The following is a 16,624-nucleotide window of genomic DNA, read 5'->3' as shown; positions in this document are numbered from 1 at the left end:
CTTCTGTGACATGGAGTGCTCCATTTCATGGATGAAGAAGAAGAGGTCTCCTGCTGGGCTGAGTCCTTTTTTGTGTGATCTCTAGGTACTCTCCTCACTGTTGAAGTTGAGCACCACGAGTACTTGGAGTGGATGACTGTGAGGGTGTAACTCTCCAGCCCTCTTGTCACGGGGCAGGCTCGAGGTCCTCTCCAAGTTCCTGGTGGCCTCAGGAGACAAGTGGCTGGCCAGAGGTATGTGTAGGCATGACTTCTTACTTCCTGTTCCCTGCTGCCTGGGACAGAGAGAGCCTCCACATTAACTTCTCACTGCTGAAGTAAGTACCTGGCCAGAGGCAGGTATGGCTTCCTGTCCTCTGCCTCTGCTCACTGTTACTGGGGACAGAAAGATGTTCCAGGTTCGTCCACAGCTTCTGAAGTGGGTAGCTGGCAGAAGGCAGATGTAGCTTCCTCTCCTCTATTCACTGCTGCAGGGAACAAAGAGAGCCTTCAGATTAACTCCCTGCTGCTGAAGTAATTACCTGGCCAGAGACAGATGTGGCTTCCTGCCCTATTCCAGGCTCACTTCTTGCTGCTGAAGTCAGTACGTGGTTGGAGGTAGGTGTAGCTTCCCCAAATTGTAAATCTTAACAAGAGGAGATGGACAGTCTTTGTCCTTTGGAGCTACTGGTGGATTTGAACCACTAGAGACTCAGCCTTGTGGTTAACAGCTTGACTCTCTATGGATTATGCCACTATATAGTTAAAAGGGCCGAACTCGCTCAGCATTTCTTAAGCTCAAGGAACTGAAGGACAAACTGAAACCTCGAGTTGCTATAAACAAGGATGCTTTGGGCAGAATATTAAATCATCCAGGGACTATTAAAAGAGGATGGAAAGAATATACTGAGTCACTGTATCAAAAGGAATTGGCAGACACAGAAGAATTTCATGAAACAACTCATGACCAAGAGCCTATGGTGATGAAAGAAGAAGTTCAAGCTGCTTTGAAGGAACTAGCAAAAAAACAAGGCCCCAGGAATAGATGGTATCCCAACTGAAATATTTTAGCTAACAGATGCTGCCCTGGATGTGCTCACCAAATTGTGCCAAGAAATCTGGAGAGCAACCACTTGGCCAACTGACTGGAAGAGATCTTTATTTGTTCCCATCCCAAAGAAACGTGACCCAACAGAGTGTGGAAACTATAGAACAATATCATTAATTTCACATGCAAGCAAGATTCTACTGAAGATTATCCAAAAACGACTGGGACAGCACATCAGCAGAGAACTACCAGAAGTCCAGGCTGGGTTTAGAAGGGGTCGGGGTATTAGGGATATTGTAGTTGATGTTAGATGGATCTTAGCTGAAAGCAGAGAATGCCAGAGAAATGTCTGTCTGTGTTTCATTGACTATGCAAAGGCATTTGACTGTGTGGATCATAACAAACTGTGGCTGACTCTGAGAAGAATGGGAATCCCAGAACACTTGATCATGCTAATGAGAAACGTATACTTGAACCAAGAGGCAGTCGTAAGAACAGAGCAAGGAAACAATGAATGGTTCAAAATTAGGAAGGGCGTATGCCAGGGATGTGTCCTATCTCCATACCTTTTCAACCTGTATGCAGAACAGATTATCTGGGAGGCTGGGCTCTATGAGGAGAAATGTGGGGCCAAGATTGATAGAAGATCTATCAACAAACTACGATATGCAGATGACACAACCTTGACTGCTGAAACTGAGGAGGACCTGAAGCACCTGCTGCAGAGGGTCAAGGACTGCAGCCTCCAATATAGATTGAGGCTCAATGTCAAGAAGACAAAGATTCTCACCACTGGGCCAATTGGCAGCATCAGGATGGATGGGGAAGAGATTGAGATTGTTCACAGCTTTAGTTTGCTTGGCTCCACAGTCAACACTCTTGGTACCAGTAGCCAGGAAATTAAAAGAAGTATTGCCATGGGAAAGTCTGCTGTTAGAGAGCTCTCCAAAGTACTGAAAAGCAATGGTGTCTCTCTGAAAACTAAGGTGTGTCTGATACAGGCCATGGTCTTTGCAATCACTTGTTATGCATCAGCGAGTTGGACAATGACTAAGGAGGATAGAAGGAGAATTGATGCCTTTGAGCTGTGGTTCTGGAGAAGAGTGTTGAGGACTGCTAGGAAAACAAGCAGTTTCATCCTGGAGAGGGTTAAACGGGGCAGCTCCTTGGAGGCAAGGATTCTGAAGCTCTGTGTAACATACTTTGGACATGTTGTAAGGAGGGACTGGTCCTTGGAGAGGGGTATCACGCTTGGGAGGGTGGAGGGACAGTGTAGGAGGGGAAGGCCCTCTATGAGGTGGATTGATTCAGTGACTGGGGTTATCAGCGTGGGTGTGTCAGAGGCAGTGCGATTGGCACAGGACAGAGCAGAGTTTAGGGCTGTTGTACATAGAGTTGCTATGAGTCGCAAGTGACTCCACGGCATATAACAACAACAAATACGTAGTTAATTCATTAAATTTCAAGTTTCTCAAAGAGGAAGAAGATCCTGTAGGCTTACTGACATCTTAAGAATAACATACTGATGGACTCTAACATCTTAAGAACAATGTTCTTGGTAAAAATGACAGACTCAAACCTAGCAATGAGTGTGAGGATGGTGCAATGAGTGTGAGGATGGTGCAGGACTCAGCAGTATTTTTTTCTGCTGCACGTAGGGTTGCTGTGAGTTGGATCCAATTCGACAGCACAGAACAACAGTATTTACAGGAGCCGATCTTTCCCCTGCAAAGCAGCTGTGTGGGTTTGAACTGCCAACTTTCTAGTTAGTCATTCTAGAATCTTAAGGAAGAAATGTATTAGGTTACAACTTTGGGATGATTGTTGCAAATATTTTCCAATTAGAATGGGAAATATAATCTTAAGGACAGTCCTTAGGAGACAAATGCTTGACTTTTACTCAACCTGTAGTTATGAATCTACCCAAAATTTGAAGCTCAGTTATGAGTCAATTTCGCCTTGACCCATAGCAACAGCAGCAACATAATGGTTCATAAGAGCAAATTGGTGCTACTTTATGACTTTCACAAAACATTATTTTATTATAACATAAAAGGCATGTTAGCATATTTGGAAGTATTTCATTTTTTTTTCTGTATAGAAGAGGGCACAACATACTATATACTAGGACAAACATTTCACTATTATTAGTTACAAGCTAATTATCCCAATTTAATGTAAAATTTGATTTAAAGATGAGGTGGAATCTAATTCTTTTCTGAGCTACAGACCACTTGTATTTGAAAATTCTTTGTTGTCAAATTATTACTCATGTCATAAGCTGAAAAATCTTTTTTATTGTGTCTCTGGATTATCTTAATTAGAAGAGGCATATTATTTTCGTAACCAGGATGTATGAGGAAGTGCTTTCAAATGCATTCTCACTGAATTTTCAGGAATGTGCTGTGAGATCCACATTCATATGTCCATTTTCCAGGCATTGTTCCTGAGACACAGAGATGCTTATTAAGGGCTGCACAGCATATCTGAGGCAGAGCCAGGATGCGAAAGTCAGGCCTCTCAATTCCAAATCAGCAGAACAGTCCCATTTGTTCCTGCCTGGCTCTGCCTCTTCTGAACTGCCTCTTCCAGAGAGAAAACAGTCTGTATCCATTTAAATCCAAGGAATCCAATTCTCCCACTGAGAATTCTTTCCAAGTGACAGCTGCTCTGCAAGGTGAGGGGCTGTGTAGACTTCACAGAAGAAAGTTGGCGCTTTAGTTCTGACATTGTAGGCTGTTATTTTCTCTTCGTGGCAGGACGAAGATATGCACTTCAAAGGAAACAATCTCTATGCCATGGCAAGATTCTCAAATCTCAATGAAGAGCTGGGGCAGGTGAGCGGTGGGGTGGCATTGGGACTAGGTTGTTGGGATGAGAGTATCCAGTGGGGCTCCAGGAAGTGTCTCTGCAGAGTTAGAGCATCAGTCATGCTCAGCCACAGTGCATGGGCTAAAGGAGGATGAGGAGCCAGGTGGAGATTGGAAAGTGGAATTTGTTCTAAACAGTGACAGCATACCATCTGGGGATGTCACGGGGGAAGACATTTAATGCTGAGAGCTGAATATGTGGTGGAGAAGTGGTGGGGAGTCACTGCTCGTTCTCAGGTTTGTCCTCTGCTTTCAGAGGGGCAGGGATCACAGGAACCACTGCTACCTCTGGGTAGTGGCCACCACTCTCTGTTTCATATGCGTATGTTAGCTGTACAATGAATATGGAAGACTGAAGAATGGATCCGTTGAATTAAAGTGCTGACCAAATTTTTTCATTCACTACATTGTAATCGCCTCAGGAGAATGAAGGGCACTCCCCTCCACATGATTTTCAGCTTCAGGAAGTCCACCCGAGGGTCAGCTATGAATCAGTTTTGACTCCACGCAAATGAATTTTGAGTTTTACATAAATTAGTTGATCACTGGATTTGTATTGAATTTCCTTGTTTTTGTTTGTTTGTTTGTTTGTTTTTTAATAAAAACTCCCTGAACTACCTCATCCCTGAATCACTTGGTTCAGAATTCTCTGGACTTGGGGATTCCCCACTTGAGAATGGCTTTGCTACTCAATAAGAATTCTTTACTTGGAAAAAAAAATGGAATTAGGGTACTGGCGAAGAATATTGAATATACCATGTGCTGCCAGATGAACAAACAAATCTATCTTAGAAAAATAAGCTTCTTAGAAGGAGGGAGCCTAGACTTTGTGTCCTGTATTTTTAATGTATTGCCATCCAGTCCACAGAGAGGGACAATAATAATTGGTAAAAAGAGTCAGCAGAAATGAAGACAAGCCTTAACAAAACGAACTGAATCAGTGGCCGCAAGTGGCGGGGGGGGGGCTCGAACAAAGCAATGATATTGAGGATGCAATGATAATGAGAGTCCTGAGGGTGTAGGGATTGTGAGGATGCGAGGGAGGGGAGAGTGCGAGGGTGAGGCAGGACCAGCAGTGCTTGGTTGAGATGTAGCAGGGCTGCTAGCAGTGGGAACATATCACTGGGCAGCATCTCACAACAACAAAGAGAAAGGACCACATTTTGCCTTCGTTCTCTAAATACGGTGCAAGCTCCCGTGGTTTACCATCTCCATTGGGTTTTTTTTTCTTTCTAGGTAAAATACATATTTTCTGACAAAACAGGGACCCTTACTTGTAATATCATGACATTTAAGAAGTGTACAATTGCAGGCATAAGTTATGGGTAAGTGTTTCCCCCCCCCATTGCAGTGCTATAAAATTATTTTTTCCTTCCCCAGAAAACAATATAATTTTATTTATTCCAATATTTATCTGAATTTCTAATATTTTATTTGTATATAAATGAGATGAGGTGAATACTTTCAAGTATTAAAGCATATGGTTTATAGAGTTTTTTCCTCCAATGTAGTTGGAAAGTCCAGAAAGTTTTATGCTTACTTTCTGGGGTAGATTTTATATACTTATCATCTGACAATTTTATTTGATCATACTGTTTATAGCAATTGCACCCTCTAGCCTGCCCATGTCTCCTTAGTTACTTCTCAGAAGCAAGTGGTTTTAATACAGAAAAAGTCCAGGTAAATATCTATCACTCTTACTTTGTCATCTGCCCTCTTTCCTTGCCACAAACTTTTATCAGTTCTGGAATGCTTAATATATAATAATACAGCTCTCTCTTATCTAGACTCCAAATTAATAATTATCTGGCTGGGTTTAGAAGAGGCGGCCACAGTAGGGACATCATTGCCAATGGCAAATGAATCTTGGCTAAAAGCAGAGAGAACCAGAAGAATGTCTATTTGTGTTTCATTGACTATGCAAAGACATTTATATGTGTGGATTACAACAAGTTATGGCTGACTCTGAGAAGAATGGGAATTCCAGAACACCTGATTGTGTTTATGTGAACCCTGGACCTGGACCAAGAACAGTCATCAGTACAGAAGAAGAAGGTACTACATGGTTCAAATCAAGAAAGAAATGCATCAGGGCTGCATTCTGTCTCCATACCTTTTCAATCTGTATGCAGAACGGATCATTTGGGGTGCTGGTCTTTATGAGGAGGAATGTGGCATCAAGATTGGGTTAAGACTCACCTACATTATGCAGATGACACAAACTCAGGAGGACCAGAGGCATTTGCTGCAGATGGTCAAGGACTGTAGTTTTCAAAGTGGATTGAAATTCAACATCTAGAAAATGAAAAGTTACCACTAGGCCAGGTGGCAGAACCATGATAGATGGAGAAGAGACTGAGGCTCTTAACAATTTTAGCTTGCTCGGATCCAGAATCAATATACTTGGCACCAGCAGTCAGTAAATCAAAAGACAAATTGGATTTGGAAAGTCTGCTGTCAGGGACCTCTCCAGAGTTCTGAAGAGCAAAGATGTCAGGCTAGAGTCTAAGATCCAGCCATGGCCTTCACAGTTAATTGCTATGTATCAGAGAGCTGGACAAGGATGACTGAGGAATAATTGATGCCTTTGAGTTGTGGTGCTGGAGAAGAGTATTGACCAAACCATGGACTGCCAAGAGAACAAACAGGTCTGTTCTGGAAAGGGTGAAACGAGTTTGTTCTGTGGAGGCAAGGATTGAAGCTCCATCTCACACACTTGGGCATGTTGCCAGAAGCAACCAGTCTATGGAGAAGGACATCATGCTTGGAAAGGCTGAAGGACAGCACAGGGGAGGAAGACCTTGTGCTGGATGAGATGGATTGACTTAGTGACTGGGGTACTAGGGGCAGGAGTGCTGGAGACAGTGAGACTGGCTCAGGATAGGACAGGGTTCAGAGTTATTTTGCATAGGATTGCTGTGAGTCACAGGCGACTTGTTGGCACATAACAGCAATAACCAACTCTTGAAGTCTAAAATTGACCAAACATGCAGTCAAGAGCCATTAATAATAATTATTGATTGGAATGCATACTTTAGAAACAAAAGTAGGATTTGTAGGTGGAAATTAAGAACTTGGGGAGAAAAATAAGGCTAGAAATAAAATTATTGAATTTTAAACATTTAATGATTTATTCATAGCAAACACCTTTTAAAGAAACACCAAAGACATCTTTACATATGGACTTCATTGGATGGATTGCACAGGAATTAGACTGACTTCTACATCTCTGGAAAGAATTGCTAGAGAAGCTCAATATCAGCAGTCACAACCCAGCCAGATACAGACTATGGAACATACATCATCAATTACAAGTTCAAATTGAAGTTGAAGAAAATTAAGCCAAATCTGCAAGAGCCAAAACATGACCCTGAGTCTATCTTACCTGAATTTAAAAATCCTCTCAAGGACAGGTTTGGGGCATTGAAGACCAGATAATCATGGGATGACATTAATGATACCATTCATGAAGAGAGAAAAAGGTCATTTACAGAGATGTAATAGAAAGAAAAAGACCAAATGTGGATATCAGAAGAAACTCTGAAAATTGCACTAGAGCATTGAAAAGCCAAAGCAAAGGGAAGACATGCCAAAGTAAAAAATATGAGCAGAAGATTTCAGAGGGCAGCTGGAGAATACAGAGCAAAGCATTATAATGGAATGTTGAAGACTTAGAGAGTAAAAGGAGGAACTCATTCAGCATTTCTCAAATAACACATGCAGCCCTAGATGGTCTCACCAGTATGTGCCAACAAATTTGGAAGAATTGACCAACTGACTGGAAGAGATCCATATTTGTTCCTATTCCCAAGAAAGGTGATCCAAATGAATGTGGAAATTCCCAGTTTCTTTAATATCATATGCAAGTAAAATATTGCTGCAGATCTTCTGAAAATGGTTAGAACGTTACATATAGACAGAGCCAGGAGTTCAACCAGGATTTAGAAGAGGCTGTGGTACCAGAGATCTTATTATGGATATCAAATGGACCTTGACTGAAAACAAAGAACACTAAAATGTCTCGGTTTTATTGACTATGCAAAGGCATTTGGCTGTGTGGATCATAACAAACTATGGCTAACGTTGACAAGAATGGGAATTCTATAACCCCTAATTATGTTGTTGCTGATTGCTGTCAAGTTGAGCATGACTCACAGCAACCCTTTTAACAAAAGGCCTGAAGCCTTTCTATAACTATCATCATTTATCAACGTTTATAGAGTTTCCAGAGACATGATGTTTAGGAAGCAGATACCACTCCTGTTTCCAAATTATGTTTCTATACCTAGACCAAAAACCTGTTGTACAAACAGAGCAAGGGAACATTGCCTTGTTTTGAATAGGGAAAGGTGTGCATCAGGTCTACATTCTCTCTTCATACTCATTCAGTCTGTGCGCATAGCAAATCATTTTAGAAGCTGGACTTTATGAAGAAGAGTTTGGAATCAGGATTGAAGGAAGACCCATCAACAACCTGCATTATGCAGACAACACAACCTTGCTTGCTGAAAGTAAGGAGAACTTGAAGCACTTGGTACAGGGGATTAAGGACTGCAGCCTTAGTATGGATTGCATCTCAACATTAAGGAGACAAAAATCTCACCACTGGTCCAATAGGCAATATTATGAGAAATACAGAAGAAAATAAAATTGTCAATGATTTCTTCTTACTTGGATCCACAGACAATACCCTTGGTACTAGCAGACAGGAGATCGAGAGATATATAGCACTTTGAAGATCTGCTGTTAGGGATCTCTCCAGGGTCCTGAAAGAGCAATGCTTACATTTTAAGACTGAGGTGCATCTGATTCAAGCCACGATCTTTCCAGTCACCTGCTATGCATCTGAGAAGTGGAATAAGGATGATGGGTCAAGAGTTGATACACTTGAGTTGTGGTGCTGGATAAGAGCACTGAATGCCCCATATACTGCCAAAGAACAAACAGATATGTCTTGGAGAAAGTGCAACTAGAATATTCCATAGAGGCAAAGATGGTGAAGCTTTATCTCACATATTTCAGACATGTTGTTAGGAGAGACTGTGCTTTGGAAGGGCACAGCATGCTTGGAATGAAGGCGTTGGAAAAGTAGAAAATCAGCAGAAGGGAGGGAAACCCTTAACAAGGTGGACTGACACAGTGACTGGAGGGATGGGTATGACAGGATAGCACAGGGTTCAGATTTGTTGTTCATTGGGTCTCTGTGAGTCACAGTCGATTTGGTGGCCCCAAAGACAACAGCATGCAATGACCTTATTTGAGTTGCTGTCGTCCTAGGCTCTAACTCCTGGCCTCTCCTGCTGGCAGCCTTGTGGGCAGGCTGGATGATGGCTGTGACCAGCTCATGGACAGTACATTTTTTCCACCCCCATGGCTGCCCTCTTGGCTCTGCTCCTCATTCTCCGTACAGTGCTTCTCTCCTGTTAGTTGGCACAGAAACCCTCCTCTCTATCCAGTGGCAGGCGCCATAGCTGGCCTGCCAGCACACCGAGTAGAAGGTGATGGAGGGAGGGCTGAGTGCCAGGTGACACCAGCTCTAGTGATCATTTTGCCTTGGTAGGTCCTCTCCTTGAAATGACACCAGCAGACCCTGGCCTCATTCTGGTGTCACTGCTTCTGAGGGTGTCAGGAGGTGCTGTCGGTTCTCCCTGCTAGGACCTTTCCCTGATGAACTTTTCCTCTGTGACATTTAAACAGCGCAGAATCTATACTTTGTTCTTCTTTTATCTTTTAAGTGGTGATTTTAATGAAAGTTTACAGAAGTTTGAGTTTCATTCATTCATTGCTGCACATTTTCCTCCCTACTCCCCAGTTCACTTTTTAAAAAAATATAATATTCATTCACTGTTGTTTAATTCCCCCTCCAGTTCACTTTGCTGTGCACCTCTTATTCTGGACTATTGTCATACAAATAATGCCTAATCATAGATATAAACAGGAATTCCTTCATCTGTTCCAGCACAGAATTCGTTATTTATCCCCCCTTTTCTTAGTTAGAATCTACACTGTCAGTGGTTGTTTCTATAGTTACTCTGTCTCAAAGTCTCATTACTTCATGGTTTTCAATACACATTTAGGTATTGTTACCTTCTTTTATTTTGCAGGAAGGCAAATGCCTTGATTATGTGAATAAGCTCTTCTTTTCACTATGAGTTCACGTTACCCCTAGAACCAAAGACCCAGTAAGCTGACATTCAATATTAATGTATCGACCTTATCTATCTATGTATCTATCTATGTATGTATCTATCTATCTATCTATCTATTTAAATGGATATGTTTTATTTTGCATTTGATGACAGTTTATACAACAATGTTGGTTCCCCTTTCACTATTTCTGTGAGATCAGACATTGGTTACATTTTTTACTACTTGTCTTCTTTCCCATTATTTCCACCCTGGTTGTTTTGTCCTCCCTGATTTGGGCTCCCCACTTTTGCCTGCTTGCCTTCACTTTTGAGTAAACACTGATAACTGGGCCTCATACACATAATCATTTAAGCATCTTCTAATGCTATCTTGAAGCTCAGGGCCTGGAACTATAACTTGACAGAATTTACAATAATGGAAATGTTCAGTATTTTTTACTTGCCGCACATGCAGCTTTCAAATCATAAGAAATGAATCTTTTTCTACACTAAAAACAAAACAAAACATCACATTGGTGTCAAGTCAATTTCCCCTTACAATGACTCTTCAACTGGTTTCCAATGCCCTTATTTCTCCCAAGAAGCTGCTGGTAGATTCAAACTGCTGACCTTTTTTTAGCAGCAACACAGCATGTAATGCATGACCCCACTAGAGCTCTTTTCTTGCACTGGAGTAAGGGTGATTAAGAACTGTATGCACTTGTTCCAACTTAGACACACATTCTACTTAGAGACACAAGAAGGAACAGATTCACACCCAACGACTGCCCGTAGTTCTCTCTGATCTGTAGAGATGCCTAGTCCTTTCTGAAAGCAGAAGCTTGGGCCATCTCTTTTCCTTAGATCCTATTCATTATCACCTGTTGTTGGCAGGAACTTATGGTGAAAGATAACCTTTATTCTTCTTCATAGTCATTCGCATCCTTTCACCAAAGGTCAGTGTGAATTTAATGACCCAACGTTGTTGAAGAACTTCAAGAATGGGCATGTAAGTCTGTTCTTTCTTTCTGTTCTATGTTGACAGAATTTTTGTTTTATGTACCCTGGAGTTGGAACTAGCTCAAAGCTAACCTTCTAATGGGTTTTAGGGGGTAATAAAATACATGGGTGATTTCCTGTCATTCTCTCACAGAGTGGATGGTGGATTCAAACCCTATGCCTTTGGGTTGGTAGCACAACTCTTTACCCACTAAGCCACCAAAGTTCCTAATTGAAATTGTCAACAACTTCATTTTAATTGGGTCTACAGTCAACACCCTTGGTAGCAGCAATAAAAAAAAATGTATTGCATTGGGAAGTCTCTAGTCAGCGACCTCTCCAAATTACTGAAGAGTAATGATGTTATTTCGAAGAGTAAGTTGTGCCTGTTTCAGGCCATGACCTTTTCCAATCATGTTACAGACCGAGGGTAAAGTATTTTTATATTTTTTTTTATGGTGAGAAAAATTTATTACATTTAGAATTAGCCCGCTGGACTCAGTTTAGATGATCCCAATTTTGTTGGCAACATCCAAAGCATCATAATCAGGAGCAAGTCGAACATAGGCCTTCTTCTCTCCATCAGGCCTAATCAAAGAGTTGACCTTGGCCACATCAATGTCATAGAGCTTCTTTACAGTTTGTTTAATTTGGTGCTTATTGGCCTTGACATCCACAATGAACACAAGTGTGTTGTTATCTTCTATCTTCTTCATAGCTGACTCAGTGGACAGGGGAAATTTGATGATGGCATAGTGGTCAAGCTTGTTTCTCCTGGGAGCACTCTTCCGGGGCTATTTGGGCTGCCGTCAGAGTCTCAGCGTCTTAGGCCGCTGGAACGTGGGTGACGTGCGGATCTTCTTTTTTTTTGGTTGTGGACGCCCTTCAGGACTGCCTTCTTGGCCTTCAATGCCTTTGCTTTGGCTTCAGTTTTGGGAGGGGCAGGGGCTTCCTTCTTCGCTTTCGGCACCATCTTCGTAGAAAGTATTTTTATAATTATTAATAATGAGACAGACTACAAAGAAGGAGATAGAACAAAGAGCATGAAAAACAGGGGGGCAGCAGTTCACCCTTAAGGATTGTCTTGGTGCCTCAGGGTGAATTCTTGTTGGGACCACACCTACCCCACATCTTGAGATAGCATTCAGTTTATTACAAGTATTTAGTATTGGCTTCTCATACAATCGCCAGAAGGAGCATGGTGGTGTGAGTGCAGGAATCGTGGCAAGCTTTTGGAGTTGACTGCTTTCTGGGCATGTGTTTGTTACATGCAGGTTTGCTCTGTCTCCGAGAGCAAGGCTAGTGAGCCTGGGTCTAGGGTTTGAACCAGGAGGCGGCCTTAAGCCCAAAGGCAGCTGGGAGAGGAAGCAGCCATGTTGCTCCTGGTTGCCAATTGTGGTTATGGGTACCCATGGTGGACAGTGTTGACTGGAGCTTCCTGACTAAATCAAGCCTGGAAGCAGGAGCAGCATCCACTTCCGAAATGGCTTGCCTCCGGAAACTCTTATGTACGAACAGTGTTCAGGCTGTTTGTTTCATAGGGTCGCTATGAGTTGTCTGTGATTCAACGGCACCAAACAACAACAACAACAACATCATCCCATACAATCACTTGCTGTGCATCTGAGAGCTGGACAATGAATAAAGATTCGAGAAGAAGAATTGGTACCTTTAAGTTGTGGTTTGGAGAAGAGTACTGAATATCCCATGGACTGCCAAAAGAACAGGTATGCCATGGAGAAGGTGCAACCAGAGTGCTCCTTGGAGACAAGGATGGTGAAGCTTCATCTCAAATGCTTAGGGCATGTTAGTTACTAAGGGAGGGAGGCTATTACTTGCAATAGGAATAGGAAACTGTTGTTGGAAGGTCAGCAAAAGAGAGGAAGATCCTTCACTAGATGGATGACACAGTGACTGCAGCAATGCACTCAAGTATGTCAGAGATGATGAAGATGGCACAGGATAGGACAGATTTGAGATCTGTTGTTCAGAGAGTTGGTGTGAGTCATACTCAACAGCATATAACATGTTGTTGTTGGCAGAGATCAATGTAGAAGTCATGTTCCATATCCTTAAAATATCTCCAAACCCCTCTCGCAGCCCTCCATTGGGTTTCAGTGACTGTAAATCTTTACAACAGAAGGCTGTTCTGCTTCTCCCAAGGAGCAGTCTATGTATTTGAACTGTCTACTTTGTTGCTATCAGAGCCACATGGAAGACACTTCTTAACGGCTCCTTAACACATGCACATGGACCTAAAAGGTACAATTTTCTGAGCCCAGGAATTAGGTAGCCTTGAAGATTTTTCTAAGTTTGCCCAGCAAGCAAGGAACATTACACTGATATTATGAACAGTCGTGAGTCTGAGTCTATCAGTGTGGGTGAATTTTAACATTATAAATGAACATCTTCACACATAGCTATCTATGTAAGGCTGTCTCTGTCTGGGTACTGTGGTCCTACCTGTTTTCTATTTATTGCTATGTTCCCCTGACTCGGTAGCCACAGTCCCCTTGCTGTGCATGATACCTTCTAGGGTCGGGGTAGAGAGTGGGAGGGATCCTTGGGGCCAGAATCTATTGCTCTTACAATCTAGAAGTTCCTATTCTGTTCTTTCCCCCGCCCATTTATTTTTTAAAAATTATGCATTATTCATACATTTTGTTCCCCACTCCCTCCCTCCACCCACCAAACTCTTTGACCTCGCTATTTTCCCCCCTTCCCACCCTCAGACCTCCTGCCCTCTCCCCTTCCTGCTCTGTTCTTTTGTAGGCTTTTAACAGAATCTCACATATCCTGGGGCAACTGCTGGCTAAATCTTGGCTTGGACTTAGCCATCTTGTGAGCTCTGCTGACCCACAGTTTTGTTGCAGAAGTTAGTTTTACGGACACCAGGGTTTGCCACCTCTTTTTTTCCCTCACTCCCAGCCCTGACATCCCGTTATTGCTGACACAACAGCCCATTGCTCTGCACCATGGTTTATAACTGAGGCTGCAATATTAGCAGGGGAGGACCCATCAGAAACCCCCTGGTCTACCTTCATCCACCCCATCCTAAGCCGAGGTCTTGGTATCAGAGATTAATTTTCCTTCCCACTCTATCAGTGCTTGTCCTTTTTACCTCTTTGTATTTCCAACACTGACCACTCACACAGCCTCCTTAATTAGAAAAAGCAGGGCTGATTAGATTAGAAAAGACAAGACATTAGAAGATCAAAGGGAAGCTGAGTGTGGGGGTGAGTGTTGCTGGTGTCGTGGAGACTCCAGGCACAATGAAATGAAACTCTCTCCACTCCAGTACTGACTCCGCGATTGGTTGCAGACAGGATCATTGTGATCCATACAGTTTCCATTGGCTGATTTTCAAGAGCAGGTTGCCAGATCTTTCTTCCTAGTCTGTCTTGAGTCTGGAAGCTCCACTGAAAGCTGTGCAGCATCACTGCAAAGCCAAAGCCACCACAAACAGATGGGTACTGGCTACAATTGAGGCTCATTGACTGGGAATCACACCCAAGGCTCCTACACAGAAAGTGTGAGTTATGCCAATCAACTGGCATTGCCCCCAGTGGCAGGCGGTAGGGCAGGGGTTTTTGTCCCACTGTTGTTGGCAATGCTGGTCCTTCCTCCAGAGCTCTGTTTCTAGGAAGTAATTCAAAGGCATATTTGGAGCTCAAGTAGCCAGATTGCCCAGTTTTCACCCAAATACCAACCAGTGGCTGAACGTCCGGTAACTCGTGTCTGCAGCTGCTTCCAGCTTGCTCAGGTGCAACTCCGTTTTCCTGTCATTGGGTAGTCCTGACTCACAGTGACCCTCCATGAGGTTTCTGAGTCTGTAAACAGAAAATTAGGAGGAGGCTGCCTGTGTTTCTCCCAGGGCATGGCCGGTGCATTTAGACTGCTGGATATACAGCTTTGGGCTTAGTACCAAAGGCATCTTGCTAGGCCGTTTTACACAACTAACTTGAGACTTCACCACCAGAGCACTCCCTTCATTGTTCAGCAGGAGCCCCGGTGGCACAGTGGTTAAGCACTCAGGTGCTAACAGAGTTCCATTCCACCAGTGTCTCCTTGGGGGACAAACCTTGATCTGTTTCTGTAAAGATTACAGCCTTGAAAGCCTTAAGAGATAGTTGCCGGGTAGGATCACTGAGACTCAGCATCAATTTGAAGGCACACAACAATACTATTGAATGATCCAGGCCATTGTCATTGCAGTTATTTGCTATGCATCAGAGAGAGAAACAATGAATAAGGATAACAGAAGAATTGATGCCTTTGAGTTGTGGTGCTGGGGAAGAGTAGTAAACAAACCATTGACTGCCAAGAGAGCAAACAAGTTTATCCTGGAGAGGATGAAGCAAGTTGATCTCTAGAGGCAAGGATTTTGAAGTTCTGTTTCACATACTTTGGGCATGTTGCCAGGAAAGACCAGTCACTGGAGAAGGACATCATGCTTAGAAGGGTGGAGGGGCAGTACAGGAGAGGAAGACCCTGGATGAGATGGATTAACACAGTTACTGGGGAAATAGGACCAGGTGTGTCTGAGGTAGTGCAATTGGCTCAGGAGAGAGCAGAGTTCAGGGATATTGTGCATAGGGCTGCTGTGAGTCATAGTTGATCTGACAACACATAAACAACAACAGGAAGGGAAAAGCTCAGCTCACTCATTGCTGTCAAGTTAGAGCAGATTCAAACCTGACCCTCTTTTGGGTTTCCTGTAAATCTCACAGGAGGATATTGTCTGTCCCCTCTCCCCCAAAACTGGTTAGTAGCACTACTCCCTAGAGACTGTGCCACAGCCTAGGAAGGTGTTACCTGAGAACATCCTAAGGGAATAAAGACAGAAGTCCTGTGGATGTTTGGCAGAAGAGCCAGGTCAGTGCAGAGAAAACAAGAGACCTAATGTGTCCTTGCACAATAACACTAGTTTTTCTCCTTCATAGCAGCTGGTGGGTTCAAATTGCTGACCTTTCAATTAGCAGTTCAGCGCAATAATGCACCCTACCATGAGAGCCTACACAAATGGTGGCAAAATGTATTGCATGCTGCTGTTTCCCCTCTCATCCCCTACAACAAACCTCGATCCAGTCCTATTTTCCTAACTTTCTCCTGGTTGATCTTTCTGCTTTGTTCTTGCTTTGCCAGAGTGATGACAATAGAAATCCGATCTTGTCACCTCCCTGCTTAGAGAGCTCCAGTTGTTTTTAACGCAGAATTCCAGACGCCTGTCCTGGGCCCTCCCTCTCATTTCCAGGGCCCAGGGTGCTGGCACATGCCAGAGGCACTGCTCTCTTCTTACTCCTGGAAGCAAGAAGACAGGAGAGCAGTAAGCAAGGCAGGGGGCAGGCTACAGACGCAACTCAGAGATATTGTGGGTTTGAATCCGTATCACAAAAAGCAAGAGACCATAAATGACATCCAAGCAGATATATGCACACCCATGTCTATCGCGGCTTTGTTCACAATAGCAAGGAGTTGGAAACAACCCAAGTGCCAATCAACAAATGAATGGATAGAGAAGCTGTGATATATTCACACAATGGAATACTACAGTGCATTGAAAAACAAGGAACTTATGCAATATTATTCAAAATGGGTGAC

The 16,624-nt window shown here is 43.1% G+C and overlaps 1 pseudogene; it reads left to right on the top strand.

The window, feature by feature from the left end:
- Positions 1 to 16,624, top strand: part of LOC102852537 — a 194,957-nt pseudogene that overhangs the window by 53,512 nt on the left and 124,821 nt on the right.

Source organism: Elephantulus edwardii, unplaced genomic scaffold (genome assembly GCF_000299155.1).
Source record: "Elephantulus edwardii isolate Elephantulus edwardi_28Jun2011 unplaced genomic scaffold, EleEdw1.0 scaffold00135, whole genome shotgun sequence".
Classification (NCBI taxonomy): Eukaryota; Metazoa; Chordata; class Mammalia; order Macroscelidea; family Macroscelididae; genus Elephantulus; species Elephantulus edwardii.
Note: the sequence above shows the minus strand (reverse complement) of the source record. Positions and strands in the feature narration are given on the sequence as shown.